Source organism: Cyprinodon tularosa, unplaced genomic scaffold, assembly GCF_016077235.1.
Source record: "Cyprinodon tularosa strain WSP-4 unplaced genomic scaffold, ASM1607723v1 ctg119, whole genome shotgun sequence".
In the NCBI taxonomy this organism is placed as follows: domain Eukaryota; kingdom Metazoa; phylum Chordata; class Actinopteri; order Cyprinodontiformes; family Cyprinodontidae; genus Cyprinodon; species Cyprinodon tularosa.
In genome coordinates, this window is record NW_024037992.1 from 1,226,196 (window position 1) to 1,247,977 (window position 21,782).

The 21,782-nt window shown below is 42.4% G+C and overlaps 1 protein-coding gene across 8 annotated transcripts in view; it reads right to left on the reverse strand.

Moving 5' to 3' along the window:
- Positions 1 to 21,782, reverse strand: part of dab1a (DAB adaptor protein 1a) — a 198,099-nt gene that overhangs the window by 175,733 nt on the left and 584 nt on the right. The window lies entirely within an intron of this gene.

Consider the following 21,782-nt stretch of genomic DNA (forward strand, 5'->3'; position numbering starts at 1 on the left):
GCATGTTCCCCGCTGGTGCTCGGTTTCGAATGGTTGGAGAAGCATAATCCTCACATTAACTGGACCAAGCGTCACCTGGAATCATGGTCCATCTCATGCCACGAAACATGCCTTCGTTCTGCTGCCCCCTTGGTGGGGTCTCCTAGAGGTGGGGGGGGAGATGGACTCTCCTGACCTTTCTTCTGTTCCCTCTGAGTACCATGATCTTGCCCCTGTCTTCAGTAAGGTCAGTGCGACGTCCCTACCTCCACACAGACCATACGATTGAGCCATTGAACTTCTACCTGGTGCTCCTTTACCTAGCAGTAGATTGTATAACATTTCTAAGCCCGAGAGAGAAACAATGGAAAAGTACATCAACGAATCACTAGCTGCTGGAATAATTCGCCCTTCATCTTCTCCATTGGGCGCCGGGTTCTTCTTCGTGGGAAAAAAGGATGGTTCCCTGAGACCTTGTATTGACTATCGAGGTTTGAATCAGATCACTATTAAAAATAAATACCCACTGCCTCTTCTCGCCTCTGCTTTTGAGCCCGTACAGGGGGCTACTGTATTTTCTAAACTGGATTTAAGAAACGCTTATCATCTCCTTAGGATCCGTGAAGGCGACGAGTGGAAAACTGCCTTCAAAACACCCTTGGGCAAATTCGAATACCTGGTTATGCCCTTTGGTCTAACCAACGCTCCAGCTTGCTTCCAGGCCCTCGTTAACGATGTTCTAAGAGACTTTCTCAACGTATTTGTTTTTGTGTACATTGATGACATTCTCATTTACTCCAAGGACCTCGATGAACATAAAAGACATGTCCGTCTTGTTCTACAGAGACTGCTGGAGAATAAACTGTTCGTGAAAGCCGAAAAGTGCGAATTTCATCAACCATCAGTCACCTTTTTGGGGTTTGTGCTCGCGGGCGGCCAGGTTAAACCATCTGAGGACAAGATCAAGGCAGTTTTAGACTGGCCAGTTCCTGAGAACCGCAAACAACTTCAAAGGTTTTTGGGTTTTGCTAACTTCTATCGTCGGTTTATCAGAAACTACAGCCAGACCGCCCTTCCTTTAACTTCTCTGACCTCTGTAAAACGCAGTTTTCAGTGGACTCCCGAGGCTCAAGCAGCATTTGAAAAATTAAAGCCATTGTTTTCCAGAGCACCAGTCCTCATGCAACCTGATCCAGCTAAGCAATTCATCCTAGAGGTGGATGCTTCAGATTCCGGTGTTGGAGCAGTCCTTTCCCAGAGACTAGAATCTGATCAGAAGATACACCCCTGTGCTTTCTTCTCCCGTAGGCTTTCTTCCGCTGAGCAGAACTATGATGTGGGTGACCGAGAACTCCTGGCTATTAAACTGGCACTGGAGGAATGGAGGCATTGGCTGGAGGGAGCTGAGCACCCGGTTCTTGTTTGGACTGACCACAAGAACCTGGCTTACATCCAGTCAACAAAACAAGCTAATCCTCGCCAATCCAGGTGGTCAATCTTCTTTTCTCGGTTCAATCTAATCATCTCCTACAGACCCGGATCCAAGAACGTGAAGCCCGATTCTCTCTCTCGTCTCTACTCCGTCGATCATCCCGAGACTCCTGAACCTGTCCTTCCGGCCTCATGTACAGTGGGAATGGTCAACTGGGAGATAACTGACCTCATCAACTCAGCCCTGCCCACTGAACCCGATCCAGTTAACGGTCCATCTAATCGTACATATGTTCCATCTTCTGTCAGGTCCCGTCTCATCCAGTGGATGCATGCCGCCAAATTCTCAGCTCATCCAGGACAGAACAGTAGCTCTCATCTCCAGACGCTTCTGGTGGCCCACTCTCCACAGGGACGTAAAGGAGTATGTGTTGGCTTGTCCCACATGTGCCCGTAACAAAGCCTCACACCAACCTCCCTCTGGCCTGCTTCAACCACTTCCTGTTCCCTCGCGTCCCTGGTCCCATATCGCCATAGATTTCGTCACCGGTCTCCCTGTCTCCCGAGGTATGTCCACCATATTCACTATTGTTGACCGCTTCTCGAAGTCCTGCCATCTTATTCCCCTCAGAAAACTTCCCATGGCCTTCCAGACCGCCCAGCTTCTCATCAAGCATGTATTTCGGTTACACGGCATTCCCCAAGAGATCCTCTCGGACAGAGGCCCGCAGTTCATCTCCCAGGTCTGGAGGGCTTTCTGTTCTGCTCTCGGCTGCAAACCCTCTCTCACCTCTGGTTACCACCCCCAATCGAATGGTCAGACTGAACGCATGAATCAGCAATTGGAATCCACCCTTGGCTGCCTCACGTCCAACAACCCCGTGGATTGGAGCCAATTTCTGCCATGGATAGAATACGCCCATAACTCCCTCAGATCTGCATCCACTGGACTATCCCCATTTCAGGTCAGTCTCGGCTATCAACCACCTCTTTTTCCCGCAGACGAGAGAGAGATTTCGGTGCAGTCCGTCAACCATCATATCCGCCGTTGCCAAAGGATCTGGAGGGAAACCATCGCCACTCTCAACCAGTCTTCAGAAGCGACTAAGCGCTTCGCCGACGCCCGGAGACGTCCCGCCCCCGAGTACACCGAAGGCCAGGAGGTATGGCTGTCCACTCGAGACATCCCCCTCAAGGGGATGTCTCGAAAACTCTCCCCTAGATTCATCGGACCCTACAGGATCACTCGAGTCATCAACCCCTCAGCCGTCCGTCTCCAGTTACCTCAGTCCCTCCGGATCCACCCCACCTTCCACGTGTCCCAGATCAAGCCTATCTCCTCGAGCCCTCTGTGCCCTCCGTCCGACTCCCCACCACCCGCTCTGGAGGTCGATGGACATCCGGCCTTCACGGTTCACCGCATCGTGGACTCCCGTCGACGAGGTCGCGGATGGCAGTACCTCGTCGACTGGAAGGGCTACGGACCGGAGGATCGCCCGTGGGTTCCGGGCTCGTACATCCTTGATCCAGCCCTTATCGAGGAGTACGAGCGCTCCTGCCCATCAACATCTTCCGGACCGCCAAGGGGCGGTCGTTGAGGGGGGGGGGTACTGTTGGGAGCTGGAGAAGTTCCACCTTTCTCCAGCAGAGTCCACCGTGGATCCTCTGAGGGAGCCTCCTGCACAGCTGCAGCTCGTCTAGATCATCAGAGGATCCACTACTTAAGCTGTCTTCAGACCTTGCCTCAACGCCGCAGTGTTGTTCCAGTTGGTCAGCGCTTAAGCCTAGATCCTCAGAGTAAATCTATGACTTTCGAATCCAGCTTGGATTCTAACCCCTGTGTCTGTTTTCCAGGAAACATGTGCCTCCTCTGTGAAAGCTCTGGAAGAGCTAACCTGCCGAGCCGACCCTCTGAGCCAAACCTGAAGATTCACAGAGAACCTCCAAGAAGCTCTGGACTAGAGCTGGGTAACCCAAAGCCAAGGTCTGTTCTAAGTAGACGTGAGACGCTGAAGCAGCTACGGACTCTGCTGATGAACTCTTCTCCAGAACCAACAGTGACTCTCCCAAAGCTAACCTCAAGAACCCTCAAGGTACAATCAGTAGACTTCTGGAAATCAAACCTCTGTTGGCAACGCTAACTGAACTGTCTCTCACGCAGACTCCGGTGAACCAGAATCCAGGCCCCGAACCTGAACCAGAATATTCAGTGTGCTTGTGCAAAATAAAACTGTTAAACTTTCATCCTTGTGTCCGTCAGTGGTGTTCTGCATTCTTGGGTCGCTTTCAGTGAACCCATCATGACAGTGTGATTATTGACGAGAGATTAACATGGAAATCCCACTTGAATTATTTAAGAACAAAAATAGCCAAATCAATTGCAGTGCTTTATAAAGTAAGGGATTTTCTGAACGATCATGCACTGTATATGTTGTATAATGTATTAATTGTTCCACACTTGGTCTATTCTGTTGAGGTATGGGGAAAGGCATGTTATACTAGTACAAAATCTGTTTTTGTTTTGCAAAAAAGGGCTATAAGAGTTATTACTCGAAAGCATGGCAAATACCCATCCAATATATTGTTTTGTAAATTGAGGTTATTGAAATTCTATGATTTAGTTGATTATAATATTTTGTTAGTTATGTATAAGGCACACCTAAATACATTACCCTCAAACATCCAAAAAATCTTTGCAAAGAGAGAAAGCAGTTATAACCTTAAGGGGACACAGATTTTTAAGAAACCCAAATTCAGAACCAGTTTGAAAGAACGATGTACCTCGATACAAGGAGTCAAACTGTGGAACGAACTACAAAATGATGTTAAAAATGCCAAATCACTGCACATGTTTAAGAGAATGTTAAAGACTGGATTCTTGAAGAAGTATGAAATAGTATAAAGTGAGCTCATACTATCGTTGTTTAGTTGAGATTGACGACTGACTTTGTTTTTGTTGCAGAAGATAACCATTTTTTTTCCGTTTAGTTTCAGAGCTGAGAAAAAAGGGGCAGATATTATAAGATTTTTTTCTTCTTTCTGCTGCCTTTCATTTCATTTTGTTTTAAAATTTTGAAATACATATGTAGTATGTCTGTGTGTGTATATACACTATATTGCCAAAAGTATTTGCTCACCCATCCAAATTATTGGAATCAGGTGTTCCAATCACTTCCATGGCCACAGGTGTATAAATTCAAGCACCTAGGCATGCAGACTGTTTTTACAAACATTTGTGAAAGAATGGGTCGCTCTCAGGAGCTCAGTGAATTCCAGCGTGGAACTGTGATAGGATGCCACCTGTGCAACAAATCCAGTCGTGAAATTTCCTCGCTCCTAAATATTCCACAGTCAACTGTCAGCTGTATTATAAGAAAATGGAAGTGTTTGGGAACGACAGCAACTCAGCCACGAAGTGGTAGGCCACGTAAACTGACGGAGCGGGGTCAGCGGATGCTGAAGCGCATAGTGCGAAGAGGTCGCCAACTTTCTGCAGAGTCAATCACTACAGACCTCCAAACTTCATGTGGCCTTCAGATTAGCTCAAGAACAGTGCGCAGAGAGCTTCATGGAATGGGTTTCCATGGTCGAGCAGCTGCATCCAAGCCATACATCACCAAGTGCAATGCAAAGCGTCGGATGCGGTGGTGTAAAGCACGCCGCCACTGGACTCTAGAGCAGTGGAGACGCGTTCTCTGGAGTGACGAATCGCGCTTCTCCATCTGGCAATCTGATGGACGGGTCTGGGTTTGGCGGTTGCCAGGAGAACGGTACTTGTCTGACTGCATTGTGCCAAGTGTAAAGTTTGGTGGAGGGGGGATTATGGTGTGGGGTTGTTTTTCAGGAGCTGGGCTTGGCCCCTTAGTTCCAGTGAAAGGAACTCTGAATGCTTCAGCATACCAAGACATTTTGGACAATTCCATGCTCCCAACTTTGTGGGAACAGTTTGGAGCTGGCCCCTTCCTCTTCCAACATGACTGTGCACCAGTGCACAAAGCAAGGTCCATAAAGACATGGATGACAGAGTCTGGTGTGGATGAACTTGACTGGCCTGCACAGAGTCCTGACCTCAACCCGATAGAACACCTTTGGGATGAATTAGAGCGGAGACTGAGAGCCAGGCCTTCTCGTCCAACATCAGTGTGCGACCTCACAAATGCGCTTCTGGAAGAATGGTCAAAAATTCCCATAAACACACTCCTAAACCTTGTGGACAGCCTTCCCAGAAGAGTTGAAGCTGTTCTAGCTGCAAAGGGTGGACCGACGTCATATTGAACCCTATGGATTAGGAACGGGATGTCACTTAAGCTCATATGTGAGTCAAGGCAGGTGAGCAAATACTTTTGGCAATATAGTGTATGTATGTAATGTATACAGATGGATATGTAGGTATGTATGGATGGAGGTGTATTTTTATTTTTTAGTATATCAAAAATTTGATAGGCTATTTTTTTTTGTATTCAATGAAATGAATGAATAATAAAAAAAAAAAAAAGTCTTCCTAGAAAAACTTATGAACATTGTAAGTCTAACCATCTGGATAACTAATTATTCTATCTCTATTATAGAGTCACATAATGTTTAGACTGCTGGAGGACATAGGGGCCTCTATTTCATCATTCTGCTTCATTCTATCTCTATTCTCCCACTCTGCAGAATCTGTTAGTTCAATCTCTAACGTTCTGCTCTCTCTGCTTTTTCTCATAGTAGCTTCATCTGGTCTGTTCCTGTTTGGCTGTGACTCCATCCTGGAGAGAAATATCAGCTGTGCTGCTGCCATCAACACCTTTGTTTATAGATGTTGGAGCTTGGCCTGTTTTCCAGTGTAGTCCTGTTTCTCTGACTGTGACTAACTGGATGTGCTCTCTTCATCCTCTGACATGGGAGCTGGCTCGGAGCTCGTCTGCCTGGCTGTGTGTTTCCTGGACGGGGCCGCCTGTGGAGCTGGTTGACAGTTGCCTTTTGTATCTATGCTTCTTTTTCTATGTCTGCTTCTGTCTCCTTGAACCCCAGCGGGCCTCAGCAGATGGCCGCTCACACTGAGCCTGGTTCTGCTGGAGGTTTCTTCCTGTTCAAAGGGAGTTTTTCCTCTCCACTGTCGCTACAAGCATGCTTAGTGTGAGGGATTGCTGAAGAGTCAATGAGTCGATGCAATCAGCTGGTTTTCCTTCGATAGAAAACTTTGAATCAATCTGACTGAATGATCTGGTGAACTGGAACGTGACCTGAGATGACATGATGTGAATTGGAGCTATAGAAATAAACTGAACTGAATTAATGATGTGAAAAAATAGCTGTTTTTTTTTTTTTATTTAGTCCCACCACTTTTTAAATAAATCTCAACAGCTAATTGATTATCTCCAGCCCACAACCCACCCCCCCACTCTATGCCTCTGGTGCTGCAGACAAAGCTATTGAGCTCTGCATAGCAGGTCCAGGAAACAGCTCACAGAGATGCTGACTGAAAATATCACGGTCTGTATTCAAATCTGCTCCACTAATGTGAGTGGGTGAGCGGGTGTGGGCTTGTGTCAATGAGCCAAAGAAGGGCATAGTATGAAAAGAGGAATAAAAAGCAGAGTTCAGCCCCCCCCACGTTTATAGGTGTATGTGTGCGTGTTCTTAAACGTGACGACTCAGCATGGAGGATAAACGACTGAGGCTGAGCAGCGAAATGGCCACTCAGAGCTCCACTGCACTGAAAGGTTTCAGTTATTACTCACCCACCCTAAGCCTTATGTGAGCTGCATCCTCTTTGCATGAAAAAAAAAGGATTCCTACTTTTATCATTTTTATGTTTCCACCTTAATTGAATTTCAACTTGCTTTATGGGCTGAGCAGATTTTATGACCCATGAAACTACAAAAACTTCTTTCTGTGATCCACCAAGTGGCTTTAGCGACACCCTGGTACCATTCGCTCAAAGCACAAATGTTTGAAAATGCATAGGAGCATCTCTGAGGAGCTGCATGTGCCTCATGGGTGAGTGTGTTTTAGAGGGTTTGACCTTTCCAGCATGGATGCCGCCACATCTGAACATCCTACCGTGAGCCAGACAAGGATAACACAAAAATACTCTGGTCAGGGGCTGAAAAGAGGCAAAACTATGCAATAGTTGTAGGAAAACATTTTTATTTTCAGTCCAAGACAAAAATGAATCCCTTTAATCTGACCATATTCGTTTAGTTGAGAGTTAGTTTATTAGAGAGCTTATACATGATTGAGATTTTTTATTCACAACTAAAAATCTGAGAAATGTGTTCCTACAACAAACCTTGATCGTTTCTCAATTCACAAGAACGCGAGTACGAACTTGTGACCTCACCAAGTATGTTCTTATGAAGAACACAGGAAAGTATGGACTCGGGGAGAACGGGAACATGTAGCATAAATATGGGTTGATTGGAACAGAAGCGTACTGATGACATCACCACACGCTCAGCTATTCTGGAGCTGCATTTCACCTCCTGTTATTAATAAGTCTCTAGATGATAATAAATTCTTACCTTTTTAATTTATTGGTGGAATAATAATGACCACAGTCAGATTAATACAAATCAAATGACCATTTTGACAAATAAAAACAACAAAAAAACAATTGCCATCAGAGCCAGCAGTCCTTCACACACGGCTATGCTGAGAGAGGCTGCTACAGACAAGCTAACCTTAGCCCTAGTTGCGGTTAGCCTCGGAGGTCCGCTGGTTGCCACGGTCCCATCAACAGCGAAACTTATTTTTTTATTATGCACTAAATCAATAAACGGGCCATATTGTGAAGGCTAAAAGTATAATGTTCTCGCATTAAATAATCTTAAAACGTACTTTTATTGAACAACAGCGACAGAAAAGAGAACTTTTAACTTAATGCTCTGAGCTCTGGGAGTTCTCGATTAAAGTCGTAGGAAAGCGGCTGTTCCAACCGTTGCATTTCCGAATTCTTCCGAGTGGTGCCCGATTTGTTGTGGTGGAAGGTTCGCAAATAAGTTTGGTTGTAGCCGGTTTGTAGGAAGCATCTTGCTAACCAGTTAGCAACTTAGTGCTAGCAGGTTCCCAATGGGAAATTCCATTGGGACCAAGTAGCACTAAATTGGTGACTTAGAAACGACACTGTCAAGGAACGCTATGGACAGAGGAAACATGCAAGAGGAGGAGAGTTTAGTGTCGGAGGTCGTGGATGAGTCTCCTCCGTCATCCATGTTTTATTTAGAGGAGGAAAGCGGGGACGAAGATGTTGTGGAAGAGGACGCCAGGGCGGCAGAAGCTTGGTTTGGTGTAGAAGGCTTACAGCCGTACATGTTTGAGCCCTTGCCTCGCAACGCTGCCAGTTCTGTTAGCTCTACGCCTGCCGAAGACACAGACGTCCATCCCCGTGAACACTGGGACGCAACTCAATGGGAAAGGAAAGGATTCTGGTTTCAACCGTTGCGTATATTAGCTGCGACACATGAATCAAGATGCTATGAGCGAAAACATTTGATTGACAGATGACAGATATGATTGGATAACAGAAAAAAAAACGAAAAACAAAACCTACAAATTGTAAATGTTCTAAATTGTTGGACAATATGGTCTGATAAAGAGAACATTTATATACATGTTTAAGCCAGAATGATTGACATTTAAATATGATTTCCCTAGGACTTTAAAAGCTGCAGTGCATGCTGGGACAGCTCTCAGTCTGGAGAACGCACAAGTCTGCTCTAAAGCATGCTGGGTAAATAGGGAGGGGCGAGAACAACATCCAGGGACTTTGTCTTTTCTTGGTCTTCTTGTTCTTGTGAAGTTGAACAGTACCAGTGCTGAGGCTGATGACGTTTCACAAGTAAATGAGAACGCACAAGTACACCTGAATAGAAACGGCTCTTTACATTTCCAGGTAGCATCAACCAACCAGTGCAGATCACACAACCCAGCGGCATATTTCTGCCACCATGTGATGGCATGCTCAGAGTGATGAGCTCTGGTAGATCCATTCCCAAACAAACGTTGCTGCATATGATTACTTATAGTAAAAAAACAAAACAAAGAGAGATGGAAAGAAAACAAAAAGAACGGTACGATGGTTAAACAGCTACAAAGAAACAGACTGAGAAAATCCCTGAGAGGGAATACATTTGGGAAAAATAGAAGAAAGGGAAATCATTTGAGGAAAACATCTTTCCCTTCTCTTCTTTGTCTGTTTCTTTTTCTTGCTTTGTTGTTGTCTCACAGTGAGTGTGAAAGTCAGAGAAGCGGTTCCACAGGGAGGAGGAACTAACAAACACAAGAAAAGAAAAAAAAAGACTGGCCCCTTTCGAATATCGCCTCTAACTTATGTGTATTCACTATGTGCTGTGTTCTCCAACAAAAGAATATTGTGTTAAAGCAGAGAGCTCGGTTTCTTTGTACATCGCTTTACTAAAGAAAAAGAAAACATATTAAAATGTCATTTGTAAAGCTTTGTTTGTTTATCTCTCTCAGGCATCTAAAATGTCATGAGGAGCATGTGATACTGCTGGGCTCTGCTGAAGCGCGGCGCAGGACAGCTTCATGTGTGTGGTTTTAGAGAGGAGGGCGGTCCGACTTCTTGACTTCTGGGGAAATTAGAACGTGAAGCGTTGAATTAATTGAAGTGTTAATGTGCTGCGCTTGCTTCAACATGTGCATGCATCCCTATGTCACGGAAAAAAAGCCTCCGCTAAAGTGCTTTTGTTTGCTGTGAAAACTCATTAATGCTGTGAACACCTTGGTGATTTCAAAGTGGCACTGACTGGAAGAGGCAAGGGATGGGGGAATATGGTGATGAGGAATGGTGTAAAACTGAACATTTTGAGTGGGAAATTAATAGCAAACTCACAGCTATATAAGAAATATCTTTTTTGAAACAACATGACCCCAGAAACTGAAATAGACGCAGACAGTTGGAGGGTTGTTTGCTGGTGAAGGAAGGTTCTTAACAGTCATGCTGAGAAAGGAAAGGGAAGAAGAAATCGGAGAACATATGTGTAAAAAATAAATGATCACAAGAAGAATTTACACTGGTCTCACTGGTAAAATCACCAGCATAGGTCTCAGTTTTATCCATAAAAATAATACATGATGCTGGCTGATTAGCGGTAACTATAGCCATTTAGCAGCTCAGAAGGATTTTTCTGCTACAGCTGACTCTCGCTCAATTATATTGTCAGTAATTATATTATCAATCTACGTCTCAACTATCCGAAAAAAAACAGAAATTTGGAAAACGTGGAGTGAAAAAAGAAACAGAAAAAAATTAGAAAAATAATCCACTGTATTTTGTTTCCAAGTTTGAAGACGTATCTCTTCCGTCCAGGAAGCTTTTTCAGAATTATGTCAGAAATAGAGTGGAGTTCAGGTTTTATAGAGTGGACCAACAAAGCCTTGTTTTGGCTTAGAAAACATTCAAATTGAAACAGATGAACGGGTCCCCCCCTTTGGAATGGGGGTTGTTTGGCTTCCTTGTTAGCCTGCAATGCCCCATACCTGTCTATTAGAGACTGACATTTTTTCAGGAATGCCACGGGTCATGGGATTCCCGTGGGATTCCCGTGGGATTCCCGTGGGATGGGAGTCAGTATTAGTAATGATCACGTGATTGGGACGGTACAGGATTAAACATTAACGGGAGCAGACGGGAGCGGGAGCAAACCAATAGTAACAAAAAAAAACTAGGATTGATGCCAAAAAATAAAATAAAATAGAAAGAAAATAATCCCGTACTGGCGCCGCCATTTTGTAGTTTTTCTCCTTGAATCCTACACTATAATGCGAGTCAAAAAAACTACACGACCCAAAAACCAACAGGGCTTCCGCTCTGAGTTTTTCACCCGTGCTCAAAAACAAGAATGGGAGTGGAGCAGGAGTCATTCTGAATGGGAGTGGGAGTAATTTCACCAGGAGTGGGACGGGACACCATTTTTTTCTGTGGGAGTGGGACGGGACAGGAGTGAAAATCCACTCCCGTGTCAGTCTCTACTGTCTATGTCTCTGAAAGGGGGTCGTTAAAGGGAATTGTTTGCCTGGCTGAATAGGTGAGATCTTCTGTTTCCCCATAATGACGTTGGGGCTGCCATTATAGCGGGAAGGAATCAAATCAATGGCTGAAAATTATGTTTTTTGGAATGACTATGACCTCAATGACAGATAATCTTCACCAGCAAAACAGAACCTGCTCAAATGTTTGATCCTTTCCTCGTTTGCTAATATTCTAGCTCATCCTTAAAGATAATATAAAGCAAAATCAACCGCAAAGGCAGGAATTGTAGAGGATTGCTGCTGCATACATTTCCATAGCCTACATCTTTGTTGTTAAAATTGTTTTTAAATAACTTGATTCATGTTTGTGTAAAACTGTTCGTTATAGTATAGAATTATTTTAGAATATATATGTAATACACAAAGGCTAAATTCTCCCCTACCTATTGGTTTAACGCTAATCAAGGAAGTTAAAATATTGTCGTATTATTAGGGCTGCAACTAACGATTATTTTGCAAATCAATCTGTTTATTATTTTTTTTTATTTATAATCAGATAGCCAAAGGTTCCTTAATAAAAAAAGATTTTTTATTAAATTAAACCGGGTGAAGCTTGTACTTTTACACTTTCTGGAAAATAGCATATAGGATAGATTATATTGACAGAAAAAATATTTTATCTTAAATGCAAAATGTTTATATATATTTTTACAATTTTGATTTTATTCCTGCTCTAAGTGGGTCACTCTGTCAGCTAAAGGCATGTTTTACCATCTCTATACTCCATTTAAAGGTACACTATGCAACGGTGTTGATTTTCCAGCGAGGCTCCCCCCAGAGGGCGAAAGTAAAAGTGCACTGTCGTAAATATGCACAGCTGTTCTCCTGGTTTCTCCGTCAAGCCAGGCGCGGTTGTTTTGAGCTTAGCAGACAGGCGAACGCAACGAATGCACACACTGGACGCAGCTGGCGCGACAGAAGCAGCGAGTTTACATGCAAAGTCAATGGTTGACGCGCATCGAGGCGCAGCAAAAGGTCCCGCGGCGCGTTTTGAGCAGCAGGCGCAGCGCGTCTGCGCAGCTGAAGCAGCGCGTCGGGCGCGTTTAATGCTACGTTCGCTTTTATTATCCTGCTGCCTGCAGTTTGGATTATTTAGATGAAAAACACCTACCAGCTGCCGCGGTGAACCGCGAGGAGGCGACCCGGCCAGAGGCTGCTGATGAAGGGATCCCTACTGTCGGCGCACCGCTGGTATGTGGGGGTCTGAGCAGCTCCGACAGAAAAAATATTGAAGGCAGGATGATAATCTGAATGAACAGACTGCACTGATTACGTTTTCAGGTGTATTTTCTCACTTAAAAACATAATAAAACTACTTTATTCCCACTGATCACAGCAAATATAGCTGCAAGGCAGAGAAAGGATAGTGAAGCTCCGCCCAACGCACGTCTGACACACTTTTGCACCGCGCAGCCAGAGCAGCAAAGCTGCTTCAGCCGCACGTCAGAACTAACTGGTACAAGCAGCAAAAATGAAGCAGCAGACGCGATTTTGCTGCTTTTGCTGCGTCCGGTGTGAAAGCAGCGCTGCACAAAGATCGCCACTGTGCTAGCAACGAGCATGCTTTTAACTGGGGGTGTAGCAGTTCTCGCCGTAAAGCAAGGCCGACTCTCGCGAGACTTCTGAGCCTGTGGGTGCGGGTCGGTGCTCCTGCAATTGCAAGTACGGTATTTCCCCCACAGACCACCAGGGCGGCCGAGAATACCTTTGTTCAACCTGAAATGACTCATTTAATCATCCAAAACATTATGGAACACATTAATTAACTCAAAAAAGTTGCATAGTGTGCCTTTAATTATCAATTGATCACTATATTAGCTGAAGATTATTTCAATAATTGATTAATTACGATTAATCTGATTAATTGTTTCAGCCCTACAAGTTAAAAATAATCAGATTAGAACATCTTCTACCATAAGTTATTTCTATGACATTTCGTCTTTCTCCATTAGTCTCCGTAATGCAGTTTGTTGGCTACTACTGCCTACTACTACTGTCCCGTTAGTCACTAGAGGCACTAATGTGCTCTAACTGCCTTCTTAGTCTGACTCAAACCAGCTGGATTTATACAAACATAGAATTGCACCCAGGAGGGCTCTGTTTACTTATTAAGGGACTTTTCTCTTTACCAAAGGTAAATGCAGATGATGTGTCTCAAGGATTAGGAAATGCATCCAGTGATAAATAATAAGGTGCCCGATATACACAGACATGATCCCACCAGTCTGCAAAGGTATTCTTGATGCCAATTATGTCTAAGAAAATGTCAGCCATAAGCACAGACACACAAGCATGCAGAGGAAGGGGATCAATGCAAAGGGCAGCCAGCCAATAGCTATTCGATTCTTCTCCCTCCATCTGTGTTTATCACTGGAGTTTCTGAAAAATACTGATACGTTTCTTGTTACAGCAAGTTTAGAATACAGCAGACAGAAAAGCAAAAGTGCACCGTGTTCTACTACTACTGCCTTCTCACATGTAAAAAAGCAGAATTTTTGCACAGTGAAGAAAACCAAGTAGTTTATGTGAACTGTCCTTAATAAGGAGGGGAATTTATCATTGTTTAGTTATGATTCAGACCTGCACTGGGACGCCAGCTACGCCCTGGACTGAAGTTGCTGAGGTGACAGGTAAATGGTAGGTGTTTTCACACATTACCAGGCATATTTTTCTGAAATAATGGAAGATAGACCTGTAACGGTTTTGTATAAATAATAATAAAAGCAGAGAAGCTCACATTCTAAAGATTTTATAACAGTCATGTGTCCTGAAATACCCTTTCCTCTCTATTATTGCCTTTCTACTACTTAACTAATGAGTATAAATGAATGAAGTCAAAATGCTCTGTTTGAAAAGCTTTGCCTTCCCCTTATGATGTCATAACGGGAAATAAGCTCTACAGATCGGTCTGTAGCAGCCCATCGCTAAACTTATGGCTTTCATCTAATGTACCGTATTTTCCAGACATTACAACACACATCACTATGAGCTGCATCCAGAATAAATATTTTTTTTTAAACTGGAAACTTATATAAGCCACTGATATCTACTGAACTGTCCACCTTTAAGGGGACCCTAAAGGAGAATGCTAGATCCCGAGGTTATGCTAGCTTGCAGTTAATTCAATTCAATTCAGTTTATTTCTATAGCTCCAATTCACAACACATGTCATCTCAAGGGACTTTACAGTTCACCAGATCATCAAGTCAGATTGATTCAAAGTTTTCTAAGAAAAATCAGTTATTTGCATCCACACATTGACTCTTCAGCAATCCCTAACACTAAGCATGCTTGTAGTGACAGTAGAGAGGAAAAACTCCTTTTGAACAGGAAGAAACCTCCAGCAGAACCAGGCTCAGTGTGAGCGGCCATCTGCTGAGGCCCACTGGGGTTCAAGGAGACAGAAACAGAAATACAAAAGTTAGAGCTTCTAATAAAAGCTGGAGCTTCGTCGGCTCTTTATATATACTATATATTTATATATTTTTATATACTCTTTATATGCGCTCTGCAGGAGTTGAAGCCAGTTTCTTCATGCAGCAAATTAACATCAAAATGTGTGAATTCAGGACATTTTTCACAGTCACGCTTTTTGCTATCATGTGCTTGTGCTCAATTAAAATTAGCACCTTGTCCTTTAATTTCCAACTTTAACTCCTGCCCCTTAACAGTTAGGAAAAATGCACAGATGAGCTGCACCTTCGTATAACCTGCATGGTTCAACGCATTGGAGGAAATCCAAAAATAGAACATTCAAAACAATCCAGTGGACTGTGTTTCCAAGTTTGAAGATGTTTCCCTTCCCATCCAGGAAGCTTTTTCAATTCAAAATGTCAGGAGAAGCGTTAAGTTCGAGGTTTTATACAGTAGCCCATCGTCGGAGAAAAGTAGCAGTTTATAATCTGGAAAAATTATTAACTTCCACCTGCCTAACCTGAGAGGAATTTTGCTACACGAATAACAAAAACATGCTCTGGGGCCTGAATGTTAACAATATTTACTTTCAAATTGTATCATAATATAGGACCTTTAACAAAAATTTTACACAGTAACTTTCTCCCATAAATAATATATAGATATTTGTTGAACAGGTGGTAAAAACTAACTGAACAAATCAAAATGTTTATATTTCTTTTAAATTTTACCAATTTTTCAGTTCCAGGTCCAGCAGGTGTGATACTCGTTAACTCAGAAGCTGAATCTGGTTGCAGCTGGCTACTCATTGTATTTACTACCTTGTAATTAAAGACACATCATTGAGAAACCGCCACCGTCGTGTTGAGCAGGTGACTTGAATAGGCTGTCAATTTATTTTAGCGTTGAATTGTATCCATGGCAACAAGTGTCACAGGGGTGCCATAGCGAAAAAAAAGGCAGGCAGGCTACCAGGATGCGAGCACAGTCAAACTTATGTATCTTTTTATTAAAAAAATTCACCCCTTTGTTTTTAATAATGTTCTGCTTGTACTACACTAATAAATCAGTGTGTTTTCTAATTAAATATTTATTCAGCATGTCTTGTCTTCGTCTGTGTGCCACAAACTTAAGAATCAGAGCTAATTAAGCATCATTGAATGAAGCCTGTTCCATTCACAGCCACAGGATGATTTTATGAATGAGGTTCAAACAAAGGCCTGCAAACCTACATGGAGACAGTAGAATTTAGGCATGGTATAAAATGTCCTTACTTTAGGAAATTACAGAAATGGTAAAAATACACTTTAAGAAATGAACCTAAAAGTAAAAGACTTGAATAATTAGTAAGTTGGAAAATGTAATGTTTGATTATAGTTAAAATTAGAAAAAGATAATTGTTAACAATTGTAGTTTATAGTAGAAAATAATATTGCAGATATGTTTATAGACCAAAGCTGGTATTACAAGTTATTAAGCCAACCTATTGAGAGTTTAGAGCTGTAATTGGACTTTGTGTTGTTCTGAACGCTTCTGTTAGAGCAGCAATTTAAGTTTATATGTTAATAATCTAAGCTGCAAAGCTAAAGAAAGAAGTCTAACTACTAGCAAACGAAGGGTCTTAACCTTAAAGTGTTTCTCAGTTAAAAGATCATCTTACTGTAGGTAGAGCTGCAAGATGTAAGGATGTAAGCAGTAATGTTCATTACTGGGTGGAAATGTGTGGTATTTAAGAAGCAGACAATTAGTCCAGTCCAAGTCGTTCTTCGTGTGAATTTAGCAAAGTGATATAATTAGCAGCCCTTACTTTAGCAGTTGCCGGGGAAAAGGTTTTTATGTCACAATTATTTAATTAATTAATTACTATTTCAGCAACAATTGGGCCTTAATCACAAGCCAGGATAGAACAAATGAGAAAAGTTAGTTTAACAATAAGTTTAACTAATTAAGTCGAATAAATTTTAGTAAATGCAATTAAAAATACTGAAATAAACCTGCTCACATAAAATGGCAAAAATGAATTATACAAGTTAGTTATATAAATGTGGACTGATGAGGGTCTAAACTGAAGAAAGCAGGTTGATGATGGAGCAAAACAAGATGAGAAGTGAATGAGGAAGAGAAAAGGGGCCTTCAACAGTGTTTTCTTTAGAGTTTCCTCACAATACTCTGTGGGTTTCTATGACAACTTGGAGTCGCCAGCTGGGCCCATACAGGCAGAAGTAAGAGGTCTGTTGGAAGAGCTGGAATAAGTAACTGTTCTACTTCAAGCCAAAGTAACAGCACTGCAAAAATACAAAAAAAAAAGTTCAATTATCCTCAATTAAAGTTTGTATTTACTGGGTGAAACACTTAGCCTATATTTCTACAGTTACAGGTGGCAGAATATGTACAAAGTTTCTCAGCAACAACTTTACCGATTTTTACTTTTTTCCCCCTGCAACAAAATAAATCCCATTGTGTGCTATTCATGATTACCTAGATTAGCGCTATGCTGGAAACAGATTTAACACACAGCAGCTGTAAAGGACAAAGGTTAGGAAGAGTAAAGGGATAAAATGTCCTTCAGTTGTTCCGGTTTAACAGCAGGGGGCACTGTGAAATCCACTGCAAGATGTTTGATAATACATTTGTAAAGTTGGCTGCAGTGGTTAGCACTGCTGCCTTGCAGCCAGAAGGTTCCAGGTTCGGGGTGTTTCTGCATGGAGACTGCATGTTCTCCCTGAACATGCGTGGGTTCTCTCTAGGTATTCCGGCTTCCTCCCACAGTCCAAAAGCATGACTGTTAGGTCAATCGGCTTGTCTAAATTATTTGTTGTAAAAGTGTAAAACAAAGTCTAAAACACTTCAAAGTGTTTCTAATTAGCGTAGATGCCACTTTTGAATCGTTAACGTACCTTGCTGAAAGTGATCTTATAATTGTGAGTAGGGCGGAAACAACTAACTGGACTAATCACGTTTAATCGATTAATGTCATAATAGTCAACCACTTTAGTCACTGATTAATAGTAACTTGAGTATAGAGACTAACACATGCGATTAGCTGACAGAGCGACCCACTTAGAGCAGTAATTATACCAAAACTGCAAAAAAAAAATATAAAAACATCTTGCAAAAACTCAAAATGCTCTATCCAGAACTCATCCAGCGTAAATTTGTTTCGCCTTCATTCTGTAATAAACCTTCTTTAATGCTAACCTGACTCTGCCAGATGGATTTGCTCCGCATATCCATCTGGAAACCTTCCGTTGAAGTAATTTTGGGAAGGTGCGAAAATACTGGTTAGCTGATTGGCCTATGTTGGTGATAGACGGGCCAAATAAACCAATCAGATCAACGAAGCATATGACGTACTAACAGAGCGACGACGAAGAGGAGCCAATTGATAGATCAAACTCTTGCCGAAACCAGTCGGGAGAAGAGCAAAAACATCTTTTCCTCTGAGAAAAGCCTCCAGAGCAGTGTTTTGCTCTTCTTTCAGTGAAGAAATACTCTGTAATTCCGATAAAACTTGCTCGATAGCCCCGCTAACGCTAGTTTCATCGGCTGAAGCCGCCATGCTCTTTAGACTGAACTGTGGCGGTTCTCGTTGCGTCACACCTCAACCCGCCTCAAAACCAACGCTGACTGGACGTTCGTTTGGTGAACGGCTCCAAATGTTCTTCAATGGAGAGTCTCCAGACTGATCTGTGAGTGAAACCTTGAAAGCTCACGAGATCAGGATGGTCTCACGAGGCTACTTTAATGCACCTTTTGATATCCAGTTAATTATCAAAGAAATTATTGAAAGATTAATAGATTAGTAAATTGATCGTTAGTTGCAGCCCTGGATATGATTAGCTTTTCACTGCCATACAGGAGCTGTTTGGTAGCTTCATCTGGTCTGTTCCTGTTTGGCTGTGACTCCATCCTGGAGAGAAATATCAGCTGTGCTGCTGCCATCAACACCTTTGTTTCTAGATGTTGGAGATCGGCCATTTTTCCAGTGTAGTCCTGTTTCTCTGACTGTGACTAACTGGATGTGTACTCTTTAGCTCGTCTGCCTGGCTGTGTGTTTCCTGGACGGGGCCGCCTGTGGAGCTGGTTAACAGTTGCCTTTTGTATCTATGCTTCTTTTTCTATGTCTGCTTCTGTCTCCTTGAACCCCAGTGGGCCTCAGCAGATGGCCGCTCACACTGAGCCTGGTTCTGCTGGAGGTTTCTTCCTGTTCAAAGGGAGTTTTTCCTCTCCACTGTCGCTACAAGCATGCTTAGTGTGAGGGATTGCTGAAGAGTCAATGAGTCGATGCAATCAGCTGGTTTTCCTTTGATAGAAAACTTTGAATCAATCTGATTGGATGATCTGGTGAACTGGAAAGTACCTTGTGTTGTGAATAGGCGCTAGAGAAATAAATTGAATTATCTGATAATGAAAATAACCCAATGACAAATAATTTTCTCACTGGTACAGGAATTGCTTTATAACATGCAAATGGTGAATCTAGTTTTCAGTTGGTTTCAGCAAAGGTTAGCATATCAAATGGTCCGACTTTCTTCCATTTACTTTTCTTTAACTGTAATTCCCATCTGGCTTCATGGCATCCATTTCTAGAAAAATTAAACGATGTTCATCAGAAATAAAAAGAAAATCAATTACATTTTGTTTTGCTGATACTAGGGGCACAACAAAATTCTCATTACTGGTAGTAAAAATGGTTAAGAAACATGGAGAGGAACTAAGCATTGATTTTATTGCAAAAACCTCAACTTTGATTTGGTTATTTTAGGATATAAGCAAAAGAACAATTCCTAAAAGCTCAAAGTATGATTGGAAACCATGGCTAATGATAAGTGGTGGTGATGGTGGTAAGCACATTATGCATGAGCTTTCTGTAATATTTCTGGATAGCAGAAATAAATAGGATTAGTTTAGGTTAAGGTTCAAATATTGTCTGTTTGATTTTAAATATGACATTATAAAAACAAGTGCTCCATTTACCTATTAAAGAAAATACAATATATATATTTATATATAAAAAGCATAAATAAAACTTTCATGCTCCATTTTTATCCTTACAAAGTTAATATTATTATAAACACATCATTAGCCGTTCAAAATTAAAGCACTTCCTGTTTCAATACAATCTTGACAGATTTTTTAACATGAATGGGTGGTTATGAATTTCAAAAATCCTTCCCAGCAGTGATTAGTGAGTGAATATTCTAGAAAAATAAATCCAGTTAAAAGAGAGTTGGAAGATCAGGAAGGGATTTAACATTAGTCAATACTAGGCAGCTGCCTAGGGCCCCAAGTTCCTAGGGGCCCATAAAACTCTACTTACATGTATGGTTAACACAACCATTCCTTATTTTTTATCATTAATTATGTTTTTGATTTAAAAAAATCCTTTGGCTAAAATGCCATCAGAACGCTGATAATATTAAGTGTGTCTCAGCCCCCCCCCTTCAGTGTCCAGCATATTGGATCAGTCCATTTGCTGCACATGTTCAGAAAGGTCCAAACAGACAGCAGCAAACCATTTGAAAACAAACCATGCAAAGAGCAGTGTTGCCAACTTAGCGCTTTAGTCGCTATATTTAGCCACTTTTCAGACCCCTCTAGCACTTTGATTTCTAAAAAGCTCCTAGCGCCAAATCTAGAGACTTTTTTATGCTACTGGAGACTTTGGAGACAACATCTAAAAGCAGCGAACTCTGCTCTCCAGAGCGAGTAGATTGGTAACCCCGCCTCCTGCTCTCCTCTATCTTGTCTGCTGTCATGATTCATGCAGCTATTATTTCATCCAAATGAAAAATGGAGAACAGAGAAGCAGATCATGGCTTGTCTACAGTGAAAAGAAGGACTGGGTTATTTACTTTGGCCTTTTTGGAAACACAGGAAGGAGCAATCAGCTAAGTGAGCTTAGTGCTTGGAAAAAATCTTTCATTCCTTTAGAGACAGCATGAAAAGTCAGCTGAGTACAAAACATAGAGAGGAAAACAAGAAGAAAAGGGACAAGAAGAGAGGGACACAACCTAGAACAGATAATGGATGTCTATTCTATTAACATTTCTCTATCTGGAGAATGGGGCTGTTTGATGTGTTGTCTTCTCTGTTCAGACGGCCCCCTGCCTGTCTTTGCCTAGGGCCCCACATTTCCTAAATCCGCCCCTGATCAGTAGGCTATTTATTACAATTTGCTGATCAGTAAAACAATTAGAAAATGCAACTTTTCAATACAAATAATATATATTTATTAAAGGGAATCTCCCAATCATAATCAAAGGTCGGTTTTATAAATGCATCTGCTGCTGATGTGAGTCTAGTGCCTTTCAGGCAGAGTGGGGTCTGCAGCGCTCAGCCTCATGATTAATGCGGCTTTTAGCTGCAGCGGAGCCTGCATGGGCCCCTCTCAGCGCACTGATCGGGGCTGCGCTCATCCAACCCCCCCTCCTCTTTACTCGATCAACCAGATCCCAGTGACTGAGAGGCGCATGCGGTCTACAGACTACTGACTACCTTTCTGCATTAAAACTTCATCAACATTAGCTCCGTGTTTCAGGCAGTTTAACCATGCTCCCACCGTGCGCCAGGCAGGAACCATCCAACCCGTGCGTAAAAGAAGTTTTTCGCTCCAGATTTTCGACATCATAAGGTCAAATAGGCTATAAGCACCGATAAGGGTCAAAAATAGTTCAAATAAATATATATGTACACCACAAGGTGTGATGGGTTATTGTGAAGCCGCACACGGGCTGCTGTGGCCCAAATATGTCTTTATCCCTGCAGGAGGTGGTGGTGCCATCCAGCAGTGAAACACATGGAAGAGTCAGGTCATTGGTAAAACTGAGTCTCTGAAAGGAAGGAGGGGAGAAAAGTTCAGATTATGTCGCCTGGCTGTTAAACTGTTAGGCTGGATCTGCAGGACCAAGAGCGCACATGGA